Below are 9887 nucleotides of genomic sequence, written 5' to 3'. Positions count from 1 at the left end.
GATTTCTTCATGAGTTTTCCCTGAACTTTCTTCTAGTATTTTTATAATTTCATGTCTTAAGTTTGAATCTTTAATCCAGTGAGAGTCTATCTTAGTTAATGGTGAAAGGTGTGGGTCCAGTTTCAGTCTTCTACAGGTCACCCAGGCAGTTCACCCAGAACTATTTGTTAAATAGGGAAACGTTTCCCCCACTGAATGTTTGGCTTGTCGAAGATCAGATAACAGTAAGTAGCTGGGTTCATCTCTTGGTTCTCTATTCTGTTCCATACATCTACCTCTCTGTTTTTGTGCTAGTACCATGCTGTTTTGATCATTATCGATTTATAGTATAGTCTGAGGTCTGGTATTGTGATTCCTCCTGCTTTGTTTTTATTTCTGAGTAATGTCTTGGCTATTCGAGATTTTTTTCTGATTCCATATAAAATGAAGTATTTTTTTTTTTTTAGATATTTAAAGTATGACAATGGAGCTTTAATAGGGATTGCATTAAAATTGTATATTGCTTTGGATAGTATGGACATTTTAACAATGTTGATCCTTCCCAGCCATGAGCATGGTATGTTTTTCCATTTGTTAACATCTTCCTTCTGTTCTTAGAGTTTCATAGTTATCTTTATAGAGCTCTTTCACATCCTTTGTTAGGTAAACTCCCAAATATTTCATCTTCTTTGGCACTACTGTGAAAAGAATACAATCCTTGACTGTTTTTTCAGCTTGACTATTGTCGGTATATATAAAGGCTACATGAGTATTGATTTTGTACCCTGAGATTTATGAGTATTGATTTTGTACCTTGAGATGCTGCTGTATTCCTTGATCACTTCTAAGAGTTTTGCAGTAGAATCCCTGTTTTCCAGATATACAATCACATCATCTGCAAAAAGTGAAAGTTTAATCTCTTCTGACCCTATATGGATACCCTTGATTGCGTTTTCTTCCCTAATTGCAATGGCTAAGACTTCCATTACAATGTCAAAAAGCAGTGGAGACAATGGGCAACCATGCCTGGTTCCTGATCTGAGTGGAAATGATTTCAGTTTAACTCCATTCAATATGATTTTGGTTGTGGGTTTGCTGTAGATGGCCTCTATCAATTTGAGAAATGTCCCTTCTATACCTATTTTCTAAGTGTTCTGATCATGAAAGGATGCTAGATATTATCAAAACCTTTTTCTGCATCAACTGAGAGAATCATATGGTCTTTGTTTTTTAATTTATGTGATTAATTACATTTATAGATTTACATATATTGAACCAGCCTTGAGACCCTGAGATAAAACCCACTTGGTCATGGTGTATAATTTGTTTGAGGTGTTGCTGGTTTCTGTTTGCTAGGATCTTGTTGAATATTTTTGCATCAATATTCATTAGTGATATTGGTCTATAATTTTCTTTTCTTGTTGGTTTTTTTCCTGGTTTGGGGATCAAGGTGATGTTTGCTTCATAGAATGTGTTTGGTAGTATTCCTTCTTTTTCTATATTTGAAAAAGGATGAGTAATATATGTACTAGTTCCTCTTTAAAGGTTTGGTAGAATTCTGATGTGAAGCCATCTGGTCCTGGGCCTTTCTTTTTAGGGAGATTTTGTATAGTTGATGCTATTTCAGAACTTGATATAGGCCTGTTCAACATTTCCACTTCATTCTGGCTAAGTCTTGGGAGGTGGCATGCTTCCAAGTATTGGTCAATTTCCTTCAGATTTTCATATTTCTGAGAATAAAGTTTCAATTATTAACATTTATGCACCCAACCAGAATGCACCTCAATTTATAAGAGAGACTCTAACAGACATGAACAACTTGATTTCCTCCAGCTCCATAATAGTCGGGGATTTTAACACTTCTTTGGCAGTGTTAGATAGATCCTCCAATAAGAAGTTAAGCAAGGAAATTTTAGACTTAAGCTTAACCATTCAACATTTGGATTTAACAGACATCTACAGAACATTTCATCCTAACAAAACTGAATACACATTCTTCTCATTAGCCCATGGAACATACTCCAAAATTGATCACATCTTAGGTCACAAGTCTAACCTCAACAAATTTAAAAGAATAGAAATTATTCCTTGCATCTTCCTGGACCATCACAGAATTAAAGTTGAACTCAGTAACAATAGGAGTCTGCATACTCATACAAAAACATGGAAGCGAAATAACCTTATGTGGATTGAAAGCTGGGTCATAGGTGAGATTAAGAAAGAAATTACCAAATTTTTGGAACAAAATGATAATGAAGACATGAATTATCAGAACTTCTGGGATACTGCAAAGGCAGTCCTAAGAGGGAAATTTATAGCACCACAAGCTTTCCTCAAGAGAATGGAAAGAGAGGAAGTTAACAACTTAATGGGACATCTCAAGCAACTGGAAAAGGAAGAACATTCCAACCCCAAACCCAGCAAAAGAGAAGAAATAACCAAAATTAGAGCAGAATTAAATGAAATTGAAAACAAAAGGATTATACAACAGATCAATGAATCAAAAAGTTGGTTTTTTGAAAAGGTCAATAAAATACATAAACCTTTGGTTAACCTAACCAGGAAAAAAAGAGTAAAATCTCTAATTTCATCAATCAGAAGTGGTGAGGATGAAATAACAACAGACTCCTCAGAAATTAAAAAATTCCTTAATATTACAAGAAAGAGTTTTTGACATTGCTTTTCTTTTCCTTTGATTAAAGGAATTGCAAAGGTTACCATGCTTAGCAGATCAACAGCAAAACCACACTTTTAAAGTACTAATTGCTCTATACAGGATGCAGGTGTCTTACACCAAGCCTTTAGACTACTAGAAACAGTTATCACCCTAGAGGACTAACAGGTCCAGCTTTGTTGACAAACCGTTAGTCCATTGCCAGGTGTTTAGTGCTGTCTTTGAGGGAGCAGTTCGAAGCCCAGCAGATGCGGGAAAGTGTTAATAGCTCTCTTCCCACGCTTGGTTGGCACGCAAACTTGGGCAGCAAAAGACTCGTGGGGCAGCAAAAGACTCGTAGCCTTCCCATTCGTATTAATTAAATTCAGTAATGGTCAATTCATTAAAAATGAATGAAGACATGACTATGCTTCAGGTATCTGGAGAGGACTTGATACCCAGTCTCTCCCTTCCTACTGGAATTTTCCACAGGGCAGCCTTGTAGCCCATCTCAGCTAAAACTAAAGATATCCAGTGTATGCTCCCAACACACTCCTTGTGCTGTGCTCCCCACCTCAGGAGGAGAGAACATGTCACCCCAGATCACCAACCCTGGAGATGGGCATCGCCCTGTCTTATGCAGTCTCATGTCCATTCCCTCCATAGACATCTGCTGAAGAGGATTATTGCAGCCATCAGGACGCAGAAGTGGGTAAAGACAAAATTCCCCACCCTCATCCAGCTTCCATTCTAACTAGAGGCAGACAGTAAACACAGTAGATAATTAATAAGGTGGTAAGATTGATGGAGAAAATAAAGTGGTACAGTAAGGAGGATCCCCCAAAATAAAAATATCTGAATAGCTGGTCAGGTCACTTTGAGAATAAATTGAAAACAGTAAGGAATAAAATCATGCGAACAAGACAAGGGAAGAGCAAACAGAGGAGTGTATGTAGGAGTCTGCATGGAGGGCTCCGGCAGTGGCCACTCTGCATGGAGGGCTCCGGCAGTGGCCACTCTGCATGGAGGGCTCCGGCGGTGGCCACTCTGCATGCAGGGCTCCGGCGGTGGTCACTCTGCATGGACGGCTCCGGCAGTGGTCACTGGAGCAGATGGCTGCAGCTGTGAGCAGAAAGAGAGGTGGCGGGGGTGGGGACTAGGACCTTTGCTTTTGCTTGAATGAAGTGGGAATCATCAATGAGGTCTCAGCAGAGTAGAACATGATCTGATACACATTTTAAAGAAATCATTCTGTGGTAATTGATTACAGGACATTGAATTTAAAAGAATCCATGAGTCTACCATGAGAACCAGGAGGAGGAAGAGGGCAGGAAAGGGTAGCAGAGGAGGATTAAGGTAAAAATAAGAAAGGCAATATTTTACTAAAATGCCTGCTTAAAAAAAAGGAGTGAGAATACTTCAAAATCACCATTTTGCAACTTCTTGTGTAATAAGTAATCTCAGAGGGATTATTAATAGATGCTATAATCACTGGGTGAAAGTGTGTTGTGGGTAAGATATTTGGAAAATGCCAAAATATCTCCCCACAAATTTCTTCCTAGTTGTAAAGAGGACAATTCCCCTTCCCAGTGGAAGGGTGAGGTCACTTGTTAACTGAGTGATCACTCAGCATCACTAACATCAGAGCAGCTGGACCCTGTGTGCTTCCTGGCGGGAGGTAGTATGGGACACACACATTATCTAAAAGGAAACTGACACATTCAGAACATACGGGACATTCTCTGTGAAAAGGTGAAAAGCAGAAAGATTATTCCAGATTAAGAAAGACTAAAAAGACAACAATCAAATTGCATTTGATTGGACCCTGGATCAGAAAAAAAAAAGCTATAAAAGACATTTTATATTGTACTGTTCCTTCAATATGCTAGAAAAATTGTGTCATCCTGGCTGCTACAAAAAGAACAGACTGCAGAGGCAAGGAAGGAGTGGGGAGTCCAGTCAGGAGGTTGTTAGGAAAACCCAGGAGGAGGAGGATGGCAGCTTAGACTAGGCTGGGAGAGTGAAGGTGGAAGGAAGGGGTCAGATTCTTTGTAGACTTTAAAGCTAAAGCCAAGAGGACATGCCAATGGTCTGAAAGTGATGGGTACACACACATATATAGTATATAAACATAAAAGATGAGTCAATAATTAATAATTGCATCTGAGGTTTGGACAGGAGCAGCAGGAGGAAGAATCAACTCTAATAAGAGGTTTCAGGAAGGTCTCACATCAGAGTGTGTTACACAGAGGAGCTCAACCGCACATCTGAACGGGGTGCTGCCCAAGCCGCTGAGTATTCAAGACTCAAGTTCAGAGAAGTTTGAGCTGAGGTATAAATCTGAGTATCATCTGGAGATTGGTAAAGATCCCCCAGAGAGTCTGTCCAGAGAAAAGAAGAGAACCAAGGATCATGCCCCTGGGATAGAGACGGGGGTTGGGTTCCAACATTGAGTCTGTTCACCAGGACCCAAAACCAGAGTCCAGAACTCATCACTTTGCCCACCAAGTCCAGCCCTACTCCCAAGTCCAGCCCCACTCCCAAGTCCAGCCCTACTCCTACTGAACTCACTTCATTCAGGCTCCACCCCAGTCCTCCCTGGGACTATGAGGACGACTCCTAGCCAGCTGCCCCTCTACCCCTCACCTTGCCATCACCCCTTCTCTCCTTAACGCTTCTGAAAATGGTCTCATTTCACCCTCTGTGGAAAACTTTCAGAATTCCTCCCGGATCAGGATGAAGTCCAAAGTCCTTAGCTCACCCATGGGCTCTTTTAAGATACAGTTTTTTTGTTTGTTTTTGTTTTTGGCCAAGGCTGGGTTTGAACCCACCACCTCTGGCATATGGGGCCGGAAGACACAGCTTTTGACTTTCCTTTCCAACCTCATCCCTTACACTTTCCCCAAATGCGCCTAACCTGAGCTCCAGCCATATTGGACTACTAAATAAACAAGTCCCATCATCTCAGTGAGTGGCACATAAGGTAGATACCCAATCAGTATTTGTGGAATCCATGAATGAATAAATGTTCACTTCCAGGAATGCTGAAGTCAACATCAATGGCTTGTCTTTAATCTGGAACAAAAACAAATGTTTATTGTATCCCTACTTGGACCAAAATGGGGGCATTGTAGGGCTTTTCAAATAAGAGCTGCTAACTAGTTTAGACCAGTTCAATTATAATTCTGCAAAAGGCTGGGAAGAAATGACCTCAGAAAAGTCCCTTTTAAAGCACTGATTTCACGTTTCCGGTGTCTCCCTCATAAGCAAACTCTGAGCAGCTGGGTGCCACATTACTGGACTTAGAAGGTGCATTTTGGTGACCCCGAGCAAAAGAGCCTATGCATCAGGTGATGACCCATCATCAGTCACAGGAAACATGAGGCACCAAAAATTTAATATGAAACCCCAAACCCACAGAAACCCGCCACAGTTTCCCATCACAGGCGTGTGACTCACATCTCGGCAGGGGGACGCATGCTTCACTGCAGCCACAAAAGAAAATGTTTCTCAAACAAACCTTTTCCCCCGACATCATGTGCACAAGGCAGTAATTTGGTGAGAATCTTTTGAAACTTACAAAGTAATTTATTTCTTTGTGGTTGGCCTATATTGCTATGCTGGGTTCTTACCACAATGACTCTTAATTTAGGGAACAAAATGATGGCAATTAATCCTTTAACTAGATTCAGCTGAATCCAGAGTCAAATTGAGGATGGATGGGAAGAAAAAAGCCCTTGGCTGACCTAACCTCTGGACCTCCCAGAAAGTGCACCCACACTCAAGGGATGCCCCCACCAACGCCGGGGAGTGGGGGCCCTGAACCGCCACCCCAGACTCAAGTGCACCCCCGTAGGGGTCCTGAGATGCCACCCCAGACTCAAGTGCGCCCACGTAGGGGTCCTGAGGTGCCACCCCAGACTCAAGTGCGCCCCCGCAGGGGCTGTGCTCTTCCTGCCTCACTCGGAGGGGAGGTGCTGCTGAGAGAGAGAGAGAGACGCCACAAAGTGCACGTTTAGTGCTGATCCGAATTTATAGCAAAGGATTTTTTTCTTAAATACATCTTTAAAGTTGAAGTGCAGATTTGATGATTTTGTTCATAAATAAAGAACAACGGGAATGAACGAGAGGGTAGCAAGGAAACCTCACTTACACGTCCACTCAGTTATTCAGCGACAATGTATTACATGCCATTTATGTGCCAGAAACTTAATAATAAACAGAGTAAAACATAAGCTATCCACAGAGAACTCCAGAATCTAATGCAGGAGACAGCTCTGTCACCAGGAAATTATGGAAATAGGATAGAACAGACATAAAGGATCTTCAAGGAAGCAGAGAGGGTACAAGTCCCTAACTCTGCCTGGAGGTGAGTGGGGACCACTCTGTAGGTGACATTGGTTAAGTTGAGTCTTGTTGGAAAAGTCTCGAATTCTCCTAGAATATGAGACTTCCAGAGAAAGGAATTCCAGGCAGAGGGAACAATATGTGTGAAACCCAAGAGGTAAAATGGTATAAACTGACTTCCACAGAGCCAGAGGTATCACAACAAGTTTGTTATTCACTGCTTTGACCCCGAGAATATTTTGAGGCTGAGATTATGAAAATAAGCCTTTAAATACAAATGGTAACAACAGTCATGCATTTTTGTAAGAAAAAAAAAAAACCCTGCCATTTTCTGCAGGAATTTTTCTTAAATCTTGATTAATTCCTTGATGAATTTAACCATTTCCAGTTGTTCTTTTTCCTTTTACAATGCCATTTAAATTTCACTGGTACCAATTCTTTCTTCTCTGGACAAATACCCAATTTTGATTCATCAATCAGTTTTCTGATCCTGATGTTTCTGTGGATTCCAGCTTTTGCTGGTGTGTGAGGAGTGTGTACGTGTCAGGAGAACAGTTAATTACTAATTCAACAAACACAATATCCTGAGGACAAATTTTATAAATCTAAATTTTCCTGAGTATCATTTCAGTTGTGGTTGACTTTAATTTCTCTTAATAATATTTATTGAAAGGCTATTGGAAACAAAGAAGGGATGAGGTGGGAGGGGCACGGTGAATCAGAACTTGCCTCTCGGGTGCGATGTACACTGCTCAGACGGCACACCTCGAGCCCTGACTTTACCACTATACAATCCATGCAAGTGACAAAAACACTTGTACTCCCTAAATCTGTCAAAATATTTAAAAATTCATTAAAAATCAAATAAAAGATTGATTTCTGTTTCTTAGTCAACCAACCAGAAAAACTGAAGGCAGCTGCCCTGCGCAGTCTGGAATCGCTTTATCACGGCTCCTCTCTAGGCTTGATGCACCTGTGCTCACTAACTGAGCCCCCCGCAGGCCCAAAGGACACATCAACACTGGGGACAAACGTCCTGCTTCAGAGAGAGCTTATCCACGCCACACTCCCACTTCTCCTGCCTCCCAGATTGACACACAGACCAACCTGGGAATGCCACATTACCTACAGGGAATGTTATGATCTCCCAGAACAGAATTATTCAATTATGCATAAACCAAGAAAGGTCAAGATGGCTGACTAGATGCCTCTGGCCAGCAACTTCGCTGCAGAGAGGAACCAGAATAATAAATAGATATTCAGACTTCAAGGAGACCCTCTACGAGGGAAGCCTGGGATTCAACAGAGAAGTTATGGGAGGTCAGTTAGTACCAGGAGGAGTAAGAAGAAGGGAGCAAAGCAGCTTGCTCAGCCAGGGACCAGCTGAGAGTGGGAGAAGGTCCGGGGGTGGGCAAGGAGAGAGACCCTGGGGCCCCATACTCCTGGCACTGGCTTCCCATCTCAGCCATAGGAGGACCCCTGAGGCTCTGGGCCTCAGGTCTAACATAGGGAGCACCTAGAGGTCATGCAGAGATGTTCCAGAAAGGGAACCATGTGAAAACTCAAGGACCTGGGAGCCCAGAGCAGCTTCAGCTTGGCATCACTCTAAGAGCACGGCTGCTGGATCTACATCCTGCCCTGAGGCCAAACTGAAGCAGCTGCTGCCACTGACACCACCCCCAGGCAGAAAGAGGGGAGCCCAGGCACCCTCATCCACCCTAGACAAATCCCGCTTGGCCACACTCTCCACAGCCCCCATGCTGCTCCAGCTGAGAGGGGCTGCCTCTCCTTGAGGAAGGCTCCCAGCGCGGCCATCACAACCAGTACCCGAGCCTTCTGCCAGTGGCCTGGGGACCACCTCACCTCAGCCTGTCACAACCAGCACCAAGGGCACTAACAGAGGAGGACAAGTCAGCAGACTCAGCCTATACCCCAGTACTCAGGGGCATCATCCAGGAGCCCAGAAATTGTCCAGCACAGCCGGCCAGTCTTAGCTCTTAATCATTCCCATCAGGGTCTGAGGTTGGGCCTACCCAACTTACAGATAATCCACAGCTGATACTCACCTGAACCCACTAGCAGCAGGCTGGGGGACTAGTCACAGCCCCAACCAACACCACTATGGACTGTTTGGGCTTCCGTGCGCTATTTCACCACTGCTATGATCACCACTGCCGTGATCACCACTGCCGTGATCACCACTGCTGTGATCACCCACCTCACACCAGCTACCCAGGGGCCCAAGAGCCACCCCTGTGCCCAGCCCACCACTGCCACTACCAGTGTTCAGAAAGCCACCCTGGGGCCTGAGAACCAGCCCACCCTCAAACGCTGGTTCCAGAATATGGTTCTGGGGAGCTAAGAACAGACGCTTCAGCCACCACTGCTACCACTGGAAATTGAAGACTGGTCACCCCTCACCTCAGCTCCAGCAGAATTTCACTACGGCCTCCACTAATAACTGTACCCTAAACCCTCAAGGAAATCACAGATGCTGCGAGCCCTGTGTGCCGATGAGGAAATCATACAGAGGCCACATGACCGCAGGCACCACAGTCAAAGCTGCCCTGATCAACCAACAACATACAGACACCTCCAGGAAAAAATTCCCCCCATGAAAGCATTTTTAAAAAATTAGAAAAAGCGACTGTTACACCAGCACACATATCAATGTATGGACACAGGAAATATGAAAAAGCAAAGAAATATTATACTACTGCAGGAATACAGCAATTCTCAGCAACGGATCCCAGTGATAAAGGAGCTCACAAAATTCCCAACGAAAACTGAAAATATCGATTTTAAACAAGCTCAGTGAGCACAAGCGGACTCTGAAAAGCAATATAATCAATTTAGGATATAAATGGGAAATAGAGAGATATAAATAGAGAAAAAAACCAGGAATTCT

Source organism: Otolemur garnettii, unplaced genomic scaffold, assembly GCF_000181295.1.
Source record: "Otolemur garnettii isolate 467f Iridium unplaced genomic scaffold, OtoGar3 scaffold00138, whole genome shotgun sequence".
Taxonomy (NCBI): domain Eukaryota; kingdom Metazoa; phylum Chordata; class Mammalia; order Primates; family Galagidae; genus Otolemur; species Otolemur garnettii.
This window is presented reverse-complemented; position numbering follows the sequence as displayed.